This window comes from Macrotis lagotis, chromosome 2 (assembly GCF_037893015.1).
Source record: "Macrotis lagotis isolate mMagLag1 chromosome 2, bilby.v1.9.chrom.fasta, whole genome shotgun sequence".
NCBI lineage: Eukaryota > Metazoa > Chordata > Mammalia > Peramelemorphia > Peramelidae > Macrotis > Macrotis lagotis.
In genome coordinates, this window is record NC_133659.1 from 306,202,473 (window position 1) to 306,227,441 (window position 24,969).

The following is a 24,969-nucleotide window of genomic DNA, read 5'->3' on the forward strand; positions in this document are numbered from 1 at the left end:
ATTCTAATAGGGGAAGACAAAACATTGAATGGAATAGGATCCAGAGGAAAAGATAAGTTATATATGTATGTATGTATGTATGTATGTATAATATATATAATCCATAGCATTACCAAAGAAACTGGTCATGTAGAAGTAGTTTTTAAAATATTTTAAAACAAACTTATGGATCATATCAAGGTTATTGCCAAGCTTCAAAGTAGAACCTCAATGGAAAACTTGTCATCTTCCTTTTTCTAGTTTGTTTTTATCAATTCAACTATTTCTATAGCAAGGAGACAAAAATAACCATGCCAGAGTCTGTCTTGGCCAGATTATACCTTGAGTATTGTTCTCAATTTTATATATCACATATTGGGAAAGACAATGAGAAATTAGAATATGTTCAGAGTCTTAGAGGTTTAGAGAACTGAAACCACATCCTATAAAAGGGACTGACCAGTGAAACTTGAGGGGTTTAACTTAGAGAAGAGAAGATTTGGGGTTCTGAAACAGGATAGTTATAATAAATAATAGAAAGGGCTGTCATAGGAAAAGCTTGAGACAAAGAGCTGAACTAGGGGCCATGGATAGAAACTGCAAATAAAAAAAGATTTAAATACAATACGAGGAAAGATTTCTTAACATTTGGAACTCTCTAGCAATTAATAGGCTGCTATAAAAAATGATAGAATACTTATTTCTGTAAGTCTTCAAATTTTAGAGTTGCATGAGAACATGTTGGGGACATTGTAGAGAAGATACCCAACAGAGGACTCTCACCAAATGGGTTGTACTAGAATATCTCTTAATCTTTCTATGTTATGTAAAGAACAGAAAATTGTGGTTAGAGAAAAGCTAGATGGATGAAAATCTCTGAGAGTCTGGAATTCTTTGATTCTAATTATCATGACATTGAAGCTCAACTTTCTTTCCTCTTAATTCATCTTTAATAGGAATAGAAAATAACTTCATAATACTATACAAAACTCCACATTATAGATATACTTAGCCTTTTTCATACATATCATCAACTCCTTTAGCAAGATAGAAAAGCATTTGAATACCTTTTTAAGGGCAATAAAATAAAATATAGAAGATTACAGTGGGAATGAGTTATATAAAAATTTAGCTTATAAATATAGAAATATATATATGCAGAGTTATCATATATATATATATATATATATACACATAGATATATAGATACAACATATGTACGTGATTATATGTATGTATGCTCCTGGGCAAATCATCCAACTTCTCTACACTGTAAGCAATACTCTTAAGTTTCTAAATTGTAGAGAAGGTTCCAACCTAGACTGATAGAATTAACCTCCTCTGAAAATTCCCTATCCCAAGAAAACATAGAACTTATATCTATCCCCATTCTTATTTTTATAGCAGAAGAAACACCAAGAAAAAGGAAGAATTTTTGGATTGTAGTCAATCTATAACATTTACTGACCATGTCATCTTGGACAGATAGTTTAACCTCTTAGATGTTCATTTAATCCACCTTAGAAATATTGTGCTATGAATCCCTACCATCTCTACCTAAATAGGTTGCTGTGTTTCTATCTAAATATACATATGCAATTTACATATCTACACATGTATCTGTATATATATTCCAACATTCATACATATACAACATAGATATATCTGAAATATAAAAATGAATATATAATTTGAAAACAATAAAGGATTATTCAGATGTTATTTTTAATCTCATAATTATTACTGTTACCACTTCAATCACTTGTTTTGGCTAGGCAAGCATCGCCTCTCCATGTGTTGATAGCTTACCCAAGTTGTAGGCATAACATATTAAACAACTTGATGTGTCCCAGTTTTACAAACCTATACCTAAGAGACAATGAATAGTGTTAGCCCACACAAAGAGATGAACCTAGTGATATCAAGTGGATGAGCATTTACTTTATGTGGAGGACTGTCAGGGTGACCTAGAAGGTTAAGTAAAGATTTTAGAGTCTTAAAAATTGTCATCATCATCATCATCATCATCATCATTGTCATCATAATCATCAATGTCAACATTGGCATCAACATCACCAGCGTCATCAATATTATCATGATCTTATATGCCTAAAGGATACAAATGAGTGAATAAATAAATGAAGCACTTATAAAGGACTTCCAATGTGCAAAGGATCATGGTAAACAAAGTAAGATAAGTATCTGTTCTTAAGAAGCTCACATTTTAATTGGGGGGGGAGATACATATGGGAGGTTTCAGCTGTAGTCTAATGGATAGGTCCCATGGAGTTTAGAGAAGAATCTTTGGTCTTCAATTAGATTAATTACATGATAGATATAATTACTCTCTGACTTGGCTGCTCATCAACTTTCATGTTTATCATCTCTGTATATTATTCCCCACTCTTGCTTCTCTTCTAGACTCCAGGCCCCCATCATCTACTGCCCATTGAATATAATGAACTAGCTATCATCTCACACTGATAAAAATGTCAAATAGCCAATGACCAAGGACATTTCATAGAACATCTTTAAAGACCTCTCTCTAAGTTGATATCAATTCATTAATAACTAATTTGAGGCCAGATCATCTAACAAGTTCCATGGCTATCTAACTTTATCCTTTATATGACTTTTGTCTATCTCATCCTCATGGACAGACTTTGTCAAGTGCTCTGCTAAAAATCAAAGGAAAGCCAGGTCTAGTCTATTCCCCTGCTCTACTAGTCCATGTCCTTGTCAAAATGATAAGAGTTAAGTTTGACATGGGTTCCATGAATGTCTGGTTTTAATAATTGTTCAATGAGAGGACTTAAGTTGAGGGATTCCTGACTCCAAGGATGACCCTCTATCTGTAATATCATGCTAGCCATCATGTTCAATAATTAAGCATTTATTGAGCATCTACTATAAAAAGAGTATTTCACTAAGTATCACTGGAGTTAAGAAGAGATTATCTTTGAAAAGAAATAGATAGGGGGTGGCTAGATGGTGCAGTGGATAGAGCACTGGCCTTGGAGTCAGGAGTACCTGAGTTCAAATCCGGCCTCAGACTCTTAATAATTACCTAGCTGTGTGGCCTTGGGCAAGCCACTTAACCCCATTGCCTTGCAAACCCCCCCCAAAAAAAAACTAAAAGAAAAGAAAAGAAATAGATGGTGTGGCTATTAACAACAATGAATTTACCTAATTTGACAGTTATGTTTGTCTCTCACTTTTCTCTGCCATCCCTATAAACCATTACCAGTTAGCTATGGCTAACTACTATGACAAGTTAAGTCATATTTTGTGGAAGATGAAGCAACTATCACGAAAAAAACAGCAATAATAAATATCTTTGCTAATAAAAACAAAGGCTGTTCTGCCAGGTTGGATCTAATGCATTTTCTTGATACTGATGTAGACAGGAGTTGCATAACCTAATATACTTGAGCAATTTCTTGCTTATTTCAATGAAATTCAGGCCACAATACTGTCATAAAGCCTTAAAAGTCATAGGGTAGGCTTTAAGGCCTGGAGGACTCTAGTGAACCTCTCATCTTTTGTTATTAATTTATAGTAATTTGCTTTCTGTTTTCTTAACAGGCTAAACATCCCTTCAACAAGTAAAAATTTATTCTGTCAGTCAGACTATGAAATCCTAAGAAACTTGTTCTTCCCTCTGAGGAGTGACTGGTGCCCCAGACCAGAGCAAATAAGCCAGAACACTCTTTTTCTCACCAGTGTCTCTAGAGTCTTCTTGGTTGTCTAAGGTAAACAGAATAGGTATCTAAGGAAGCTTGAAAATGTCTGTTTACTTACTTAGCCAGAATAGTTAAGTAGCTTACTTTATAAATGCTCATGCAAGAGGGAAAAAAATAAAAGACTTGGACACTTATGGAGAGTGTGCCTAGGTTAGATAAATAGTCTGTGATGACAATTGGTGGTGGGTGAATTAAAACATGAGTCTGTTGGAAGTATTCTGAATAAATAGCAAATGCCAGGCTAAGATTACACAAGCTGTACTATTTATCAGAGGTTCCAAATTCTTCTGTTGAAAAGAATCTTCAAAGCAGTCTGTGAGTTTGCTCAATGTTTTGGTAACATCACAGCGTTTCTACTTCCACTTTCCTGCTGGGGAATAGGGAGGTCAATCATAAATTTTTATAAAATGTGTTTTCCTTTTAGACTTTGCAGAAAATTTATCATTTTTTTAGGTTTTTGCAAGGCAAATGGGGTTAAGTGGCTTGCCCAAGGCCACACAGCTAGCTAATTATTAAGTGTCAGAGACTGGATTTGAACCCAGGTACTCCTGACTCCAAGGCCAGTGCTTTATCCACCATGCCACCTAGCTGCCCCCAGAAAATTTATTATTAAAATGACATAGATCTGGAGTTGGAACGAATACCAAATGCCATCGAGCCCAACCCCTTTATTTGACAGATGAGGAAACTGAGGTTCAGGAAGTTGAAGGGATTTGTCTGAAGACCCAGTGGTTTTAAGGGTCATTAGTGGGATTTGAACTCACAATCTCTGACTCCAAAGCAGTCCTTTGTGGAATCAGACACACTGGTTTTTATCTACTCAATGCCACATTAGTCAATTGACAATATCAAAAATTTATGATAAATTGATTCATTACTTGGAAGACCAAATGGTGGGCCACTGGTTTGGGTTGAACATTTCACTGATTCTACAACTTCAGTCAATTGTTTCTAGAACTGCAAAGTTAGCTTCTTTGGCACATGAGACCCTTATGAAGGTTTTGACTTGAATTTTGCAGTCTAAACATTCTTTCTCTCATCTCATAAAATATATGGAAACATAAAAATTGGTCCATCATACAACCTGCAGAAGACAAGTTTATCTAATTAATCAAATCATTTAAACTTTCTTGACTAAAATTTCTCCATATGTTAAAGGGACCAATGATAGTTCATTGTTTATGAGGATCCACTGAGATAATGTAATTTTGCTGTTGTTACTTAGTTGTTTTAGTCATGTCTGACTCTTTGTGACCCCATTTGTGCTTTTTTTGACAAAGATTCTGGAGTGCTTTGCCTTCTCCAGTTTCCATCTCCATTTTACAATTGAGGAGTCTGAGGCAAACTGGATGATGTGGCAAACTGGATACTCAGAAGAATTAGAATTTTTGAGGATGTCCATCAATTGGGGATGGACTAAACAAGTATATGAATGCAATGAAAATACTACTTTTCTATAAGAAAAGAGGAACAGGTGGATTTCAGAAAAACCTGGAGATTTACATGAATGAAACAAAGTGAATTTAACAGAACCAGGAGAACTTTGTACACAATAACAGCAGCATTGTGCAATGCTCAACTATGATAGACTTAGCTCTTCTTGGCAATGCAATGATGCAAGACAATTCCAAAAGACTCATGATGGTAAATGCTATCCACACCCAGAGAAAGAATTATAGAGTCTGAATGCAATTCAAAGCATACTATTTTCATCTTTTTTGTTTTTTCCCTTTTTTCTAATTCTCCTTTTACAAATGATTAATATAGAAATGTACTTAACATGATTATGCATGTATAGCCTATGTTTGCTGTCATGGGAAGGGGAGGAAGGGAGGGAGAAAATTTTGGAATTCAAAATCTTACAAATATGAATGTTGAAAACTATCTTTACATGTAATTGAAAAAAATAAATTACTATTAAGTGCAAAAAAACTCCCCAAACTCATAGCTTCTTCAGGGTCAGACAGCTAGTACGATCTGAGATCAGATTTGAATTCAGGTCTTCCTGACTCCAGGTTTAACAATTTTTCTACTCTATTACCCTTCTTCCCGGAATGAATGTAAAATGCTAAATAAAGGACAGTCATTACCAATGGCAATTCAAACAAAAACAAAACTAACAACAAGACTACCAAGACTTGGCTGCAACCATGCATCAGAAAATGGTTTTATTTTATAAATTGTTTCATTTCATTTCAATTTCAATTCATTTCAAAAATGAATCTCAAGTTATCCTAGAAAATTCAATTAATTAGCTATACCAAAACAGAATTACAGAACTGTTGCTACAAGTGCCCAGGCATAACAGCAATCCACAAAAACTTAAAATGGCCAAATAACCAGAAATTAACTCAAAATTTCTAAACTGTATAAAATAAAAAATACAAAATACAAAGATGTAAGAGAAGAGATCAAAGTCACATGAAAACATGGGATGCATGCCTTCCCTGTCTACCTGTTTGTCACTTGAACTGTAATGAAGATGCTTTCAGAGACAGACTATCCTAATGATAAGTTTACATACTAATACTTTAATTCTATATCAAAAAGTAGTATTTCATTACCCCAAGCAAGAGTTCACAGAATTTTTTTTGTTTTGTTTTGTTTTTGTTTTTTGCAAGGCAAATGGGGTCAAGTGGCTTGCCCAAGGCCACACAGCTAGGTAATTATTAAGTGTCTGAGACTGGATTTGAACCCAGGTACTCCTGACTCCAGGGCCGGTGCTTTATCCACTGCGCCACCTAGCTGCTCCCCACAGAATTTTGAATATATAGATTAATAGAATGTCAATTTACCTATCACTAATTCTACTTGAACTTTATCCAACAAGATGAGAAGTATAATTTTCTGATAATTGGATGATGATGATGATGATGATGATGATAATAATATAATCATCCCCTGCTTTCTTAGTTCCTGGTTAATTTTAATAATAGATATGCAAGTATAAAGGATACATGAAAAAAGATGCTATCTGCATGATAAATAGAAGTATGTATAGAATGAGTTTAAATAGAAATACATATTTTTGCCTAATGGTCTCTAGGATAGGAAAAAAGAGATCTATGTGAAAGCTTTGTTACAAATTTAATATGTTATATATTATTACATACATGATATTTGTACACAATAGATTTTTAATTTCATGGGCATTTTTATTATATTCTGTTATAGAAATACTTGCTTTATTCCATAAATTAAAATAAAATCAACATAAAAAGCACAGATTTCATAGTAATGCAAATAAAATGATATTTCTCTTCATTAAGAACCAGGTAGTTAGTATAAGTATTTTCACTATGTGGACAAGCTGATATAATTTATATTGAAGATATTCAAAGTTGAGTCAAAGATCAAATATCCAAAACTATATATGTAAATATGAGAACAATATTACAGCGTAGGCAACAGAGTTAAAAACAGAGCTAACATCAGCATAGATCCCATAAAAACAAAAGTCAAGAGACTACTTCTTTAATACTAATAAGTTCTTAGTCAAGTCTGGTTACATGCTGCATGGAGAAATGCAAAATGGCAGAAGTTGGCTTGCAGGAAGAAGCAGTCACATGCAACTCGTTTAGCCTTTAGTCCAGGGCAACACAGTTGTTCTAGTATGAACAGAAGTATGAAATCTTGGTGCCATCTTCAACTCGTCACTCATTTCCATTGCTATGTCCAATCAGCTGCTAAATATTTTTGTCTTGCTCCACTATATATCTTGAATCTGTCCCCTTTTCCCTTTATTCACTACCATTATTCAGCAGACACTACCATTATTCAGCACCTCTCTACAAAGACCATTCTATAGTTTCCCAACTGATTTCCCTTTATCAAGATTTTCTATACAACTACCAAAGTGATTTTCCTAAAGGAGAGTCTGACCAGCTTACCCAGTAAACTTTATTAGCTCCCTACAGTCTCTAGGATCAAATATAAAATTCTCAAATTAAATTTTAGAAGCAGCTTTTTTTTTTCAATTTAGCAAGGCAATCAGCATTAAGAGACTTTCCCAGAATGACATAGCTAAGTGTCAATGACTAAGGCTGGATTTGAACTCAAGTCCTTCTAACTTGGGAGGAGAGGTCTCTATTCATTGTGCCACCTAGCTGCCCCTATAAATTTCTTAATTGAACATTTAACATTTGTATTGTCCCACAATTGTGGCTTCCTGAGGCTGCTATCTATTTATATTATAGCCTTTAACCTCATTAGCTTGAACCCTCTGGGGACAAGGGAGCTGCCAAACTGTTTACAGATGCCACTACTATTTAACATAGATTTCATAATTATAAGTTATTAAATATAAAACTGGAAACCACTTATATTATATTACTGTCTTGTTTCTATTATATTTTAAGTTCCGTGCCTCAATTTTCTTATAATGGTAATTTAATCTTTCTTGGTTTAGTTTAGTTTTAAGAACATATCCAAATATAAAGGATATTTGAAAAAAAGGTGGATTATTTAATTATTCAATTTTGCAAAGCATGGTGATTTTTAGGGACATATATACACTTTCAAAAGGTAACATTTGTATCTCTCAGAATTCTCCACATTTTACAAAATTACAGAACAAAAGCCACAAGACTCATGGGAAAATTTGAGTTAAAGTATACATATATATTAAGTATACATGCACACACACATATATATGTATATACATATATCTGTATATATGTATACACACACACAATTACTCTAGGGAACTCAATTTCCTGATCTATAAAATAAATGGAATGGGAGAGAATCAGATAAGCATATCAGAAAAAATAGTTTAGTAAAGCATGTCTCAGGCATTATGATTAGATGACCTATTAAATCTCTTCCAACTCTCCAGAATACAAGTCCACTGGAGACCATAGTTCAACAATTTTGAAAGCCTAAAAATGGGGGTCAATATTTCTGGACCTCTGAGAGAGCTTCTGACTAGAAGATAGTTCATTGCTGCTCAAAGCATTTATTTATATATATATGTATATATGTGTGTTTATAAGCACACACACATACACACACACACATACACACATATATATACATCCATACACTGATATTTCTTTATTGATATTTATATTTCTTTATGACAGTCCAAAGATTTTCATTGGAATTTCAAGAGGGGAATACGCCAACTGCCTGGCGGCCTAAGAAGCGGGACTCTAGCAAAGTGCTCCCTGGCCGGTGGGCAGCATCCCATGAGGGCTTTCTCCACGCTGGCTGGGCAGCAGGTATGTTTGAATGACTGACCGATGGTCAGTTTCACAATGAATAAACAGGACTTGCTTTTTTATACACATTCCACAGGCCAACCAGAACTCAGGGAGCCAAATGGGAAATGCGCCAAAAGGAAACTTTAGAAAGACAAGAAGCAATAATGAGGAGGTGCTGGGAAGTCAATGGTGAGCATTACTCAATGTACTTTTTTCTGTAAATAGATGGATGTCTTAGGTTGTGGTCAAAGTCAGTTATTTCTAAGCAAATATGCTGGGTCTCTTGAGGTTTGCAGTCTGGTACTACATTTTGCTGGATCATATAATATTTTAAGTTGGATTACTTTTAGATAATCTTCCTTCCTCTTGGGAAGCGAAAGTATCTGGAATAACAAAGCCTGTTTGTGGTAAGTCCCTAAAAAACCAAGAAGTAACAGCTTGTAAAACCTGCTCTCTGGTTATATATGCTTTAGTTTTTGTCTCAGATCATGCTCATTCATCTTTCCTGTTTTCCTTCCTCGTATGGGACATTTCTCTGATTCCTGGTGCCCTGACACCTTCTTTTTACACATTTTTTTGGACTGCCTGATGGAAATGCAAGCCCTACTAAAACCCACAAATTGGACAGATAAGTAGAAAATGCTATTGCTCAAGATTGTATAAAAATGATACATTTTCCTGCCTTCTATGGGCTTTGTCTAGGAGGACTTGTGTCAGAATGTCAAGTGAGTGTTTCCCATGATGCGTTATTTAGAATACTTGCAATTGTTCTTAACACACAAGTGATGAAATCCAAGACAGGCAGCCTGGTGTAGATGACTGAGCAACAAATTTATAGTCAGAAGGTGTGATTGTGTTACCTAGCTGGGTGTCCATAGAGTCTCTAACTGATCTGGTCAGCTTTCATCACCATTATATTACCAGTTTGCATATGTGGAAGGATGAATCTACATAAAAAAATTCCTTATATTAGAGGTTCTTAACTTGGGGTCAGGATATTTTAATATTCAGGTGTGAATATTTTAATAATTATATTGTGATTGAATGTGATTGAATCTTAGGTTTTTTTTATGTATTTAACAACATTATCCTGAGAAAGAATCTATTTATTGGCTTCACTAGAGTTCAAAGGAGTCCAGGACAAAAAAGAATTAAGAACCAACTCTGATAAACTCTCATTACCAAAAGAAATCATTCTTTGAAACAAATTTCATTACTTTAGATACTGACAGATTTTCAGTTAGGGTAAATTCACTTAAAATGCATTTTGAATACAAAGTATTCTCTTACCTGTGTCACAAACATGTTCAATCTTTGGAACAGTAACCTTGAAATTTATAAAATTTGAGATATTCTCCAGTCTGTCCTTCCTGGTATTGCCAGGAACATGTCCTGATGGCCTTTCTCTGTAAGTTTACATAACTAAACTTCAAGGATTGAGCTTGCCAGACTCAACAATCAGTATTTAAATGTGTTGACAGGCCACAAAGAAGTCCTAGTTCATCAGTTGAATAAACAATTCATTGGGTTAGGCACAGAATGGATAACATGGGAACAATCTACCAATTTCTCTTAATATTTTCAAACATCTTCATTTTGGCAAGCTTCTATTTCTAGACAAAGACAGGCCAATTTCAGATTCAACTTTACCTTCTTTTGATTCTTCTTGGCAAATATGCTACGTGATGTGTACAAGTTGTTACCAAATGAAAAAAAAAATAGATTAAGAGTCAGCAAGCTCAAGGGATGAGAAAAGTCAGTAATGAATGAAATGGGGCAGCTAGGTGGCACAGGGAATAGAGCAGTGGCCCTGGAGTCCAGAGGACCTGAGTTCAAATGTGACCTCAGACACTTGATACTTATGAGCTATGTGACCTTGAACAAGTCGCTTAACCCAACTGCCTTGCAAAAACCAAAAAAAAAAATGACTGAACGAATGAAAATCAAACAAATAAGTAATAAATACAGTAACCTGCAACTACCAGGAAACTTAAACAAGTTCCTAAAATCTTTGACCACTGCATCTTCAATAGCAGATTTGGGACAAACAGCATTTGGGATAATTTATTTTTATGTTCATTACTTCAATTTGGGGAAATCTTAAAGCTCTATTCGACATAGCATTATTGAAAGAATGCTAGAACTTAGCGTTGGAAGACCTGGGTTCAAATCTTGGCTCTGGCACTTTATAGCTATGTGATACTAAATCTGTCACTTTGTAATTTTTGTAAATCAGTTTTCCTTTCTCTAAACTGAGACTGTCTACATCCTGATTTGTTATGAAGGAAGTATTTCATAAATCTCAAATTGCTATATAATTGGGGGATATTGGGATTTCTCAATGTGAGATTTTGAAAGTTTGCTGCATTTGTTACCACATGGAGGATCAATTTTTATTTTTTCAAGAACATATGAGCCAGAAGGAAGTGCAAAATTTTTACTTGTTAGAAATTTACTTTGCAGTAAAATGTTCCAGAACCCTAATGTTAACTCCAAATTTAATCTTAATATAAATTTTATGAAACAAGAAATAATTGCCCTGCAAAAACATCTCTTTATAACAAAGATAGCTGCACTTTAGAGGATAATTCTTTTCAAGCGAAAATAAACAAAACAGTACTCATTTAATCAAAGGATTTCACTTTTTGTTTGAAGTTTGCCATAATGGGCTATGATCTACAGTCATTTTTAATTACTCAATTAAATGGAGTAAAAATTTAGACCAAATGAATATAAAAGCATCAATATTTATTGAACTATCAATGTTGTATATATATATATATATTATATTATGTATATACTGTATATTTGAGGAGATAAGGAGTAGGTTGAGGGAAAAAAGGGAAGGGGAGAATGGGAGCATGTGTACATATGGTTATGTTCAAGTATAACCTTGCAATATAGCTAATTTTTTTTTCCTCTAAGTATATATTCTTAAGGACAAGGAGCATGCATTATTCATTTTTATTACCCATTGCACTTTTCATAGTAAAATATTTCAATAAATTTTTGATGAATATATGTACAGTTAGCCAGTGGATAGAACATGGGGTTTGGAATCAGGAAGGCTCATCTTCTTGAGTTGAAATCCAGCCTCAAACTCTTACTAACTGTGTGACTCTAATCAGCTTCTTTAACCCTGTTTACTTCAATTCTTCTTCTGTAAAATGAGCCAAATAAGGAAATGGTAAACCCACTCCACTGTCTTTACTGAGAAAACTCAAATGGGGTCACAAAGACTCAGAAATGGCTGAACAGTAAAAAAATCATATAGACTTCTAATCCATAGGATCATAAATATGAAAGCAACCTCAGAAACCAGCTGTCCCAACTCTCATTTAACTGTTGATGAAAATGATGACCGCAGAGGACAAACAACATACCCAAGGTCATAGAGATACATAGAAGTGAAATATGAAGCCAGATTTTCTGAACCTAAAGGCAATGAATACTCTTTCCACAAACTCAAGATTTAATAGGCAGATTATGGAAAAATAAATGAATAAGAATTGACTTATATAGTATGACTTTCTTTGATGATCCCTGTTCAAGATATAGCTAGAGGCTAGCTAGTCCCATCTGATCAATCTAGTCTCTAGCAGGAGGAGAACTTAATGGAGCAGGGGCAGACTTCATCTAGTGGACAAAGTTGCATACATAGAAATGGTTTTTGGGAAAAGGTGGACCCTCTTACCAAGAAAGAACCATTTTTAATAGCTAATATTTATAAGGTACTTACCATGGATCAGATACTCTGCTAAGAACTTTATAATTATTATCTTATTTGATCCTCACATTACCCCTTTGAGATAAATAATATTATCCTCATTTTGCAGGTGAGGAAACTGAGGTAGAGGTGAAATAACTTGTCCAGAGTCACCCAGAGACTCTCAGAAACCAGATTTGAAAACTCAGATCCTTTGACTTCAAAGCTGGTGCATTGTGTCACCTGGTTGCTTTTAATAAAGGTAGGAAAAGGGTACTTTTCTGACATTTCTTTTATAAGACTCAAAACTAAAGTTAATGCCACTTTTTTTTTGCAAAAGTGGAGTAACCAGATATACTTCTTTACTACTAATCTACTTTATTTGCAATTATAAATATGCTTTCAAATACTTCTTCAGGCTGAACTTGTGTTCATTTAGATTAATATTGTGCATTTTTAAGGATTCCAAAGCTATTTGCAATAAGAGGAGAAAAAAGAAATTGAAGGAATTAGAGTTGTCAGTGAGGAAGCAAAACTTTCCCTCTTTGCAGACGATATGATGGTATACTTAGAGAACTCTAGAAAATCAACTAAAATCTCCTTGAAACAATGAACAACTTCTGCAAAGTAGCAGAATATAGAACAAACCCACACAAATTATCAGCATTTCTTTGTATAAATAACAAAATCCATTTAAAGTAATTGTGGACAACATAACATATTCAGAACAAACTCAGAAATGAAATGCACACAATTACAAAGCACATTTCATGCAAATAAGTCAGATCTAAACAATTGGACAAATATCAATTGCTCATGTTTAGATCCAGCTAATATAATAAAAATGACAATTTTTCTCAAATTATATTATTTTTCAGTATACAGAACCATAGCAATCAAATTACCAAAAAAACTATTTTACAAAGGTAGAAAAAAATAGTACCAACATTCATCTGGAGCACCAAAAGGGCAAGAATATCAAGGGACATGGTGAAAAAAAATTGAAAGGAAAGGTGGTCTACCAGATCTGAGACTATATCATAAAGGGGCAATCATTAAAACTACCTGGTACTAGTTAAGAAATAGAGAAATGGACCTATGGATAAGGATAGGGAAAATAGAACAGCAGTAAATGACTATAATAATCTATTGTTTGACAACCCTAAGACATTAGCTTCTGGGATAAGAACTCACTATTAGATAAAAACTAGAAAAGAGTATGGCAAAAACTAGGCCTAGATGCACATCTCATATCCTATATGAAAATAAGGTCAAAATGAGTACCAGATTTAGAAATTAGATGATACCATCAGTCATTTAAGAGATCAAGAAATACTCTGTTGGATCTATGTATGGAGAGGGGAGAAACTTATAACCAAACAAGAAATAGAGAACATTATAAGTTGCAAAATGGATTGCAATTTTATTATATTAAATTAAAAAAATTCATAATAATAAAACTAACGCAGCCAAGATTAGAAGAAGACAGAAACCTGGTAGACAAATGTCATAGCCAGTGTTTCTTATGAGTTCTAATAAAGGACTCATTTCTAAAATATATAGAGTACTGAATCAACATTATAAGATTACAAGTCATTCCTCAATTGATAAATGGATGAGAGCAGGTAGTTTTCAGAAGAAATTAAAGTTATGCACAGTCATATGAAAAAAATGTTCCAAATCATTATTGATTAGAGAAATGCAAATTAAGACAATGGTGAAGCATGACCTCACACTTACCAGATTGACTAGGATGACAAAAGAGGAAAATGATCAATGTTGGTGAATATATGGGAAAACTGGAACATTAAAACACTGTTGGTGAAGTTCTAAGCTTATTCAGTAATTCTGGAAAGCAATCTGGAACTATACCCAAAGGATAATAAAACTGATTATGCCCTTTGATCCAGCAATACCAATACTAGGTCTATATTCAAAAGAAATTATAAAAAATGGGAAACATATCACTTGTTCAAAAATATTTATAGAAGTTCTTTCTGTAGTGGCAAAGAACTGGAAATTGAGGGGATGCCCATCAATTGGGGAATGGCTCAACAAGTTATGGTACATGAATATTATGGAATACTATTGTTCCATAAGAAATCATGAGCAAATCAACTTTAGAGAAGCATGAAAAGGCTTGCATGAATGGAGTGAAGGGAGCAGAACCAAGAGAGCATTGTACACATTAACAACACCATTAGGAGATGATCAGCCATGATGGTGCAGCTCCTCTCAGCAGTTCAAAGATTAACAAAAAAGAACCCTGAGAGACCTGCTGTCTCATGGAGATAATACCATCCACAGACAAAATAATTAAGTTTGAATGCATAACAAAGAATACCATGTTATCTTTCTTAAAACTTCATGTTTTTCCCTTTTATCTCATGCTATTTTCCCTGTCTCCCTAGTTCTAATTCCTCTTTCACAATATGACTAATATATAAATATGTTCAACAGGAATGTACATGTACAACTTTTACCAAACTGTTTACCATCATGGGAAGGGGGATGGAAGGGAGAGTGGTAGAAAAATGAGGACCTCATAAATTACACATAGATGCATGTTGAAAAACTACCACTGAATATAATTGAAAAAAATAAAACAAAATTTCAATTAGAAAATAACAAGATTCCAAAGCTAACAGATGTAATTATTAAGCTCCTACTGTATATTAGGGATATTCAGGCAAGAAAAAGAGCTTACATTTTGCTGAGGAGATACAACAGGGAAAAGATATGCATAGAGTTGACTGGAGGATGGAAAGCACTCACAATGGAAGGCAATCAAGCAGGCTGCTCTTCAGAAGATGCTACATGAGCTGAGCCTGGAGGGAAAAATAGGGATTTTAGGAAACAGAGGTAAAAATTTAAAAGACAGAGGAATATATTGCTTGTCTATGCAAAAGTATGAAGAAGAAGGTTATTTCAGGAACTGCAAGGCCAATTAGATTGGAATGTAGATGGAATGAAGGAGTAGGGGTGGGTAGGCTGGGAAGATTGGCTGGCAGCAGACCATGAAAGGTTCTAAAAGTCAAGACTTGATTTAATGAGAGATTGTTAGATTTGTATTTCAAAGCAGGCAAATGTGATATTACTTCTTTAAGGATTAAAGAAGTCATTCAAGGATGATTTATAGAGTGCCTCATATGTGCAGAACCCTGTAATGATGATGATATCTGTCCTTCAGTCTTGAGGTGAAGTCATAACAAGCAAGTGAATTGGATTTGAGTGAGGGAGTGCTGGGCTAAATCACTAGCCTCATTTTCTTCTTTGGAGTCGTCTGGGTCTGCTGGTCAGATATGGATATGGAGCACTGGATGTGAAGCAATTAGGGCTGAGTGACTTGCCCAAGGTCACACAACTAGTAAGAGTCTGAGATCAGATATGAACTCAGGTCCTCCTGACTTAGGGCTGGTGCTCTGTCCACTGCACCTATCTATTATCTATTAGCCAGTATCTACTATCCAGTATCTACTATCTATTAGTAAATAGGAGAGGCACAAAGATAAATAGGTCATGACTCCATGCAGATTATTATCTAGCATTATACCATGCCAGATGATGATGATGATGATGATAGTGATAGTTAACTTTTATATGGTTCTAAGTTCCAAGTACCCCTGTCCTAAGGGCTTTCTAATTATTTTCTTATACTACAGATTGGGATAGATTCATATTTATCATGTTCAGCATCTTCTCAGATTTACCCTTTTAAAATAACTTTTGCCACTTACTTTGACCTTGGCTCTAAGTAGTGAATGATTTGGCCAAACATGGATCACTTATTCTTAAATGACCCTTTAGAGTATAACCAGTTATGGTAAGATTGATATAATTTTTTCCATTGACAGTTGTTACTCACCATAGATAATATGTTTCACAAATCTCTGCATTTAGAGTGAGAGAAATGATCATTTCTCTCTCAGATGAATAGTCAAATACTAAAACTGGGGAGATGCCAGCATTTTTTTCCTTTTTCCAATTTCCTTGTTTTTGTGGGTCAACTCAAACTGTCCTGATCTATATCTGATTCCTGGACCCAGATGGCTCTGGAGGAGAAAGTGAGTCTGGTGACTTTGCACAGCACTCAAATCCAATTCATGCACATGTGATGTCAGCTTGATAGCATGGTTCTTTCTGAGAATGAAGGACAAATAACAACCCTACATTATTGTAAGTTGTTACTAATAACAATTGTTATTAATGGAAGTATTCCTATTTAGGCTCGTTGTGAATTTAGGTCATAAATAACTTCTGTTTTCCAAAATGGTTTTCACCATTCTCCTTTATAGCATCAAATAAAGGAATAAGAAAACACTGAGGAAAGCAAATTTGTTAAGGCACTGTTCTATGCCTCATTGCTTTGATACTGTCCATATAAAGATACTGGTGAGACAATTTCAGCCCTCATGGAACTTACATTCTATTGGGGAAAATAATACATATTGGAAAGTCACAGGGATGGTGAGTAGATCAACAGGCTAGTTGATGGACATACACTTTCCAGAAGCAGTGGAAATATTGATCTGATTTAATGTTCAGAGCCAGAATGAAAAGTGGGAAGTTTCCTCATCTGTAAACAGCAACAGGAACAGCTGATATTTATGTAACACCTTCAGGTTTGCAAAATGTTTTACATATGTTATCTCATTTGATCTATAAAATGAGGGGATCGAATCTCTAAAGTCCCTTCCTGTCTCACATAGATGCTCTTAAGACCTCTGGGCCATTCCTATTAACTTTTTCATGTTACTTGGTTTCATTGGTAGTGAGAATGATAGATAGAGTGTTAATCGTTGGTCTCTGCACAAAGGTCTTACCTTAATAGCAACATCACTTAACTAAATAGCCATAAATTATTAAAATTATGTGATCTCTCACCCTTTAGAGCATAATACCTAAAAAAATAGTGTTTAAGAAATTCTTGTTTCCTTCCTTTCTTAACCTTCTGCCTCCTGAGGTGGAAAGGTCCCAATCAGGGACAATTTTCATTGTTGTTGTATTTTTGCCAACCTACAGAGAATGAGCTTTTTTTTTTTTGGTACCTTTGTAGATGGTTTTCAGACATCAAATATGAAGTAACTTGTTGGACTTCTATTTGGAGGAGGTTTGGCAGAATCTTTCTACACATGCCCCACTAGTATAACCTTAACTCCACATCACAATAAAGCTTTATTGTTGATTCCACATTACAGTGAAGCTAACTTATTTAGCAAGATGATGCCAGAGGAATTTGGGTCATAAAACTGATACACAATCTCCCCTGAATTCTGATCAAACATATCAACCATCCAAAGGTGGGTGATAACAGAGTAATTGGTTTGCTTTAAAATGTCTGTGTGTGTGTGTGTGTGTGTGTGTGTGTGTGTGTGTGTGTGTGTGTATGTAAAATTATTTATCTATTGCCCTGGTTACTGAAGTTAACAACCTCTCCAAAATCATATTCGATGTTACTTTGGTTGACTTTTAAAGTTTCTTTCCTGGTTCTCCAAAAATATACTCCATTTCCCTTTCGAAGGGTCATACCCGTTCTTCGAAACCTCCAAAAGGAGAGATCGAGAGTCATAAGATAGTCATTTCAGGATTACAGATTTCAAATCAAATAAAGTAGCACAAAAGACATAGCAGAGATTTGTATTTCATGTGTTCTCAGCTTAAACAATGACAATGAATCTCAGATCTATAGAATCCCTCAACCTCAGTATCTTACCTATGAAATTGGGGGGAGACATTAGATGGCCCTCAAGTTGAAAGTCAATGATTCTATGACTAAATGGTCTTTTAATTCTCAAGGTTATGCATTTTATAGGAAATGTATCTGATTCATTTTCATTTTACTCATCAGTTTTTATTTAGGAAAAATACTTTGATGTTCATGAAATCCTTTGAACTATTTTATATCATGTTCACCTTTTCTCTTTAAATAATCCAGTTGTATTTTGCTAAAGGAATTAAAAACTTCATCAGCATTAGGAGCAAAATGTTTTATCTATCTATCTATCTATCTATCTATCTATCTATCTATCTATCTATCTATCGATATATCTGACCTTGTTCAATGACACTTCCTGTCATAGCAAAGCTGTTTTTGGTGGCCTTTGTTTTCTCCCAAATAGAGGAATTAATGTTAGGTTAATTCCTAAGCTTTGAAAGCTTCATTACTTTTCCAGGTTACATTAGTTCAAAATAAGCTTATTCTTTCTTTGGGGTGGATACTCTCTTCTATTCATAGATAGAAGTCTATACACATATATACATACATACATACACACATATGTATATATATATATATATATATGTATAAATCCTTAGGAAGATATAACTTATAAAAACCTTATAGATTCTGGGTGTATCAATACAGTTCTAGCATGACTTATGTCCAGTGGCCTTTACAAATATCACTTTATAAGACATTATATATGTAAGAAACTTTTCAAAATATAAATCTGTTGTCATCACTATTACTATTATTGTTATTGTTATTAATCAGAAACATTTTTGTATAATGGACAGAGAGGCAATAAGATGTAGCTTAAGCTATTACTGTCACATATACTCTATGTGACGGTGGATTAATTATGTAACCTCTTAGAATACAAGGATCTCCAAGATGTGGTTTGTCTAAATAGACTACAGTTGTTCTAAAACTATAAACTGTAGAGGAGGTTCCCAACTGCTTTGGTAGAAGAGACTTCTGCATCTTAGAGTTCCTTAGCCCAATGAAATCACAGGTCCAACCCTAATCCCTAATTCATAAAAAAACACCTTTGCTAGAATGACTTACAGAGTAATTTCACAGGGGGATAAGACTGAGAAAAATTTTGGGGGGGGGGTTCAACAATAAATCATTAATGACATCTCTTGATAAGTCAAACCATCCTCCAACAATTAATTCCTGATTACCTTCATAGAAGAGAGAGATATTACTTATTTAGTATTTCAAAAATATATGTGATTTCATCTATTTAACAGCCCCAGAGTCTTGTTGAAAATAAACAGATTTAGATATGATATAAGAAAAAGTTCATTTCCTACTCTTAGAGTCATCCAATAATGAAATGTCTTTTGCCCTGGGAGTTAGAGATATCTTCAGGTCATCAAATCCTTAGCAGGATGAGCTCTTGTTAGTGATATATTCACTAAGGTATGAATTAAACTAGATGATGTCTGAAGTCTCTTCTGCCGCTGACATTCTGTGATTCTTTGTTTCTAAGGAGATTCCATTATTTAGGAAATCGGAATACAAGTGTATCCTGTTAGGTAGTTTATTTTTTGATCTTTTAATGTCCAATGTTAATCCAACTTAAATCTTTTTTTCCTGTTTTATTGCAACTTCTAAACATCCTAATAAAACAATAAACACAGTTAAATTATTCTTGCTATGTATATGCTTGAGTGGGAATGCTTCCAAGGTTTCTCTTATTAACATTTGATTGAAAATAAATGCTTTTTGTATTGTGAGAAAATTCTTTTATTTTTTGTTTTTAATGTGTTCTTTTTTACAAATTCTATATTTTATTTTTAAAAATTCAAATTTACTGATATATAATGTAAATTATTGGGTTAAAATTAAATTTATTAAAATGTGTAGATTATATTATATTGATCGCTATTTCTGAAGTTGAATTAGACTCATGTTCAGTAGAAAGTGTTCTTAGTCAGAATGAACACTTTTAAAAATATGCTGCTGTATCCTCACAAATATTTCTTTAGAACTTTTGTAGACTATAAATTGTGATGAGCTGTCAATGTGTAACTAAATTCAAGTATTTATGCATTGGGGATTTCTTACACTAATGGAATCAGAGAACCAGGAAAAGACAATTGTGAACTACATGATATAACTTTCAATTCAATTGCTATTTTGTTTTGTATTCAATTTATTTATTCTTATTTCTCTCTTTTCTCCATTTTGTTTTGAATGTCTGTTGACTTGGTCAAGTCAACAAACATTGATTAAGCATCTACTCTCTATATAGTAGGCACTGTGCTAAGATCAAGGGATAGGAAGAAAAGTAAAAGCAGTAAAATGCATCCATTTTTTCCTTTTTCTGATTTATTAATGAGAATAGAAATTTGCCACCAATAATTACTTTGACTACATTCCAAAGATTTTTCTCTGTATCATTATTTTTTGTTGTTGTCTTTCAAATACACTTTGTTTCTTACTTATTTTTAAACTTATAATGCTTAATGACTTTTTCTATTTTGTTGTAATTTTAGATTAATTTTTGCTCATATTATTCTCATGTGATTGTTATTTCATGGCACTGTATCTGATAATATAGTATCCTAATTTCTGCTATTTTGTACATACCCTATGATCTAGGTCAGTGATGTCAAACCTGCTGTGGACTCCATATTGACTTAGAAAACCTTAAATTTACACTATCTATGTTGTATTGCATTTTTATTTGTTTTTTAAACATCTATCAATTGTATTTTAATATACTTCTATTAGTATGCAAGAGTTTTTGTTGGCCTTTTGAGTTTGATAGCTTTGACTAGTATATGATTATCTTTTATGAGGATTGTATATGAGCTTGAAAAGAATCATTGAGTGGATAGAAAAATTACCCTTGAAGCCAGAAAGACTTGGGTTCGAGTCTACCCTCTAATAAATACTGACCAACTTGGGGAATTTCAGATAAGCTTGCATTTAGCTAGGCCACTCACTAATATTATAAGTGGAAGAGAAGGTACCTGCCTACATTACTAAAACTTTTTTTAATCACCTGAGAGTTCTCATATCAATGAAATCACAAATCTAATTCCTGTCCTCTTGAACATACATGACTTATGGCTATATTGAAAAGAATGAATATTTCCTGATTTTCTCCCTATTTCTGTCCATTCAAACATACTTAAACAGTTTAAATTTGGGGGGAAATTACCTTTTCCCCTTAATATAGAATATTTGATAGCATTTCATTGAATTTCAAGTAGAGATATTCATTTTTTGTTAAAAATTCTTTTTTATGATAAAAACTCATTTTTATGAGTCTGAGTTGACTATAAGGTAAAAGAGTATTAAGAGATATCATATTAGAGTGCATACAGAGCTAGTCTCAAAGTCAGGAAGACCTAGTCTCCAGTTCAGCCTCAGAATCATCCTGGGTAAATCATTTCACCTCCAAGTGCCCTAGGCAAGTCATTAACAGAGTCGGTATAGTGCTTATTGGGTCAACTGGTGTCAAATAAACTACAGGTCAGGTTAAAAAAGTTGAAAAGAGTTCTAGAATCCTGGAAATTGGGAACATTTAAAATTATTTATGTTTTATGACTAAGCACTTCATCTATATCATCTAATTATTTTTAGGAGGTGATAGAGTAAAAAGAACATTAGAAAGGGGGCAAATAGGTGACAATATGACACCAGCCCTGAAGTCAAGAGGATCTGAGTTCAAATCTTACCTCAGACACTTTCTAGCTGTGTGACCTGGATAAGTCACTTACTCTTGATTATGGAGGGAAGGAAGGAAGGAAGGAAGGAAGGAAGGAAGGAAGGAAGGAAGGAAGGAAGGGGAGGGAGAGAGGAAGGGAGGAAGGAGAGAAACAGAAAGAGGAAGGAAGGAGGAAAGAAGGAATAAAGAGAGGAAGGAAGGAAGGAGGGAAGGGAGAGAGAATTTAAGAGAGGAAGAATGGAAGTAAAAAAGAGGAAAAAAGAAGTAAGAGTGGAAGGAAGGAATAAAGAGAGATAAAGGAAGGAAAGAAGAAGGAAAGAAGAAAAAAGAGAAAAAGAAGAAAGACAAAAGGAGGAAAGAAAGGACATTCGACTTAAAATCTTAGAAATCTTGCTTCTAATCTTACCTTAGTAACTGGCTATATCTGTGACCAGGGTCAAATTAGTCAGTCTGTCAGACATTTACTAAGGACCTACTATGTACTGGCCACTGTGCTAAGCACTAAGGATACCAAGATAGGAAGAAGAAAAAAATGTCCTTGCCTACAAGAAATTCATAGTTTAAAGAAGAAGCCAACATGCAAATAGCTCTGCTCAAATGAGATCCATGCAACAAAGGGACAACCCTCAATGAAGGGGCATAGAGCAAGAATGGGGGGCTTTAGATGAGACTTGAAAGCAAATAGGAGGCTGGGACACCAAAGAAGAGATATCCAGGCACAGGTGGCAGTCAGTGAATATGCATGGCATTGGGAGGAGAGTCACGTGGCAAGAACAGCAAGGAGCCACTGGATCTCTGTGCACCTGGAGAGGAGTAGTGTGCAGAAAAACTGGAAAGGTAGGAAAAGGCTGGGTTCTGAAAGGCTTTTGAAAGGCAAACAGAGGATATTATATTTGATCCTGGAGGCAAAAAGTTAGTAACTGGAATTTACTCAATGGAGGAGGGAGGGACCTAGTCATGCTTTTGGAAGGTCAGTTTGAAAACTGTGTGGAGGATGAACTGGAGGATGGGAAGCCAATCAGATCAAAATATCCAAATTCTCTACATTGCTGCTTTCTCACCCTTTTTAAACTCACCCATTCTACACCCCTAAAACTCTTAATTTCTTTACTCAGTCTCTCTCTCTCTCTTCCTATTCTCAATATTGCAAAATCCTGTCCATCACTGCCCTTTCCACTTTTATTGGCCACCTGTCTCAGAGCCTCATTAACTGGGGATAGGTCATTCTGGGACATTTTCACTGACAACTGACCTAGCTTGGAATTTCCTCTTTCCTTATCTCTATCTCCTACCCCTGGCATTTTTCTTCTACCCTACTTCACTTGGTGATCTCATCAGCTCCAAAGGACTTAATTACGATGTCTACACTGTTGATTCTCAAGTCTACTTTTTGTTTTTTTGCAAGGCAATGGGCCATGCAGCTAGGTAATTATTAAGTGTCTAAGGCCGGATTTGAACTCAGGTACTCCTGACTCCAGGGCTGGTGCTCTCTCCACTGCACCACCTAGTCACCCCCAAATCTATTTTATTGTCCCTATTTTTCTGCTGATCTTGCATATCCAGCACTCTTTCAGACATCTCAGACTGAATATCCAGTGGACCGTATAAACTCCACATGTTTAAAATGGAACTTTGTCTTCTTCCCCTCTCCTAATTTTCCTGTTGCAGTTGAAGGCATCACTGTGCATGTTGCAGGCTTAAAACTTGATGGGTCATCCTTAATTTATTACTATCTCTCAACCTCCATATCTAATCAGTTGCCAAGAGCTGTCCATTTAATTTTTACAACTTCTCTCAAATATCCCCTCTTTTCTCTTCTGATATTCCTGTCTCCCTGATGCAAGACCTCATCATATCATGCTTGGACCACTACAATAAATAGTCTGCTGATGAATCTGCCTATTTCAAGTCTTTCCCCATTCCTATCCATTCTCCATTCATCTAGTAGTTCCCTATGGCTTCTAGGATAAAATGCAATATCCTCTATTTAAAGTCCTCCATGATTTAATCATTCTATGCACTCCCCCAACTTTTCCAGCTTTTTTATGTTACTCCATTTCTGACATTGACCTCTAGGCTACTCTTTAAACAAGACTATCTCTCAGGTTTCAATATTTTCTTGGCTGTCTCTCATACCTGGAATCTTCTCCCTCTCAACTTGTCTAATTTTCTTCAAGTTCCAGTTAATGTCCTATCTAAAGCCTCTCCCAACCACTCTCTAGTCTAGTATTTTCCGTCTCTTAATTATTTCCCACTTTGCTTCTATATCACTTGCTTGAACATATTTATTTGCTTATGGCCTTCCCATTCAGTTGTGAGCTCCTTGAGGTTAGGGACTGGGTTTTTTTTTTTTTGCCTTTTTTTTAACACATAATAGATACTTTTTTTTGCAAGGCAAATGGGGTTAAGTGGCTTGCCCAAGGCCACACAGCTAGGAAATTATTAATTGTCTGAGACCGGATTTGAACCCAGGTACTTCTGACTCCAGGGCCAGTGCTTTATCCACTGCACCACCTAGCCACCCCTCATAATAGACACTTTAAAAAAAGATTTATGGCTGACTTCAGGTTGCAGTTACTGTTGCCCCTTCTGTAAAAAACCTTTCTCGAACCCCATTAATTTTGGTGTTAGTTGATTAACTACAATTTATACTGGAGAACTTGTTAGTACACAATTAATTTCTCTCCTCCATTAGACTGTTAGCCCCTTGAGAGCCTGGGACTTTCTTTTGCCCTTCTTTCTATTCCCAGTGCTTAATAAAGGGTCTAACACATCAAAAACCTTTAATAAATGCCTGTTGACTACTGTATCTTCCTAACTTAGATCTATTTTCCTCTCTAACAGATGCATTATCTGCCTAAAGCCTTTCCACAATCTGACTCCAACAAATCTTTTGAACCCTACTTCTATTTTTCCCCTTTATTTTGAGA

The 24,969-nt window shown here is 34.7% G+C and overlaps 1 long non-coding RNA gene across 1 annotated transcript in view; it reads left to right on the forward strand.

Annotated features, from left to right (window-relative positions):
- Window positions 1-11,787: 11,787 nt before the first annotated feature.
- LOC141515181 (uncharacterized) overlaps window positions 11,788-24,969 on the forward strand; it is a 107,721-nt gene continuing 94,539 nt past the window's right edge. The window contains exon 1 of the long non-coding RNA XR_012476236.1: window positions 11,788-12,894. This is a non-coding gene — a long non-coding RNA (uncharacterized LOC141515181). The remainder of the gene's footprint in view (window positions 12,895-24,969) is intronic.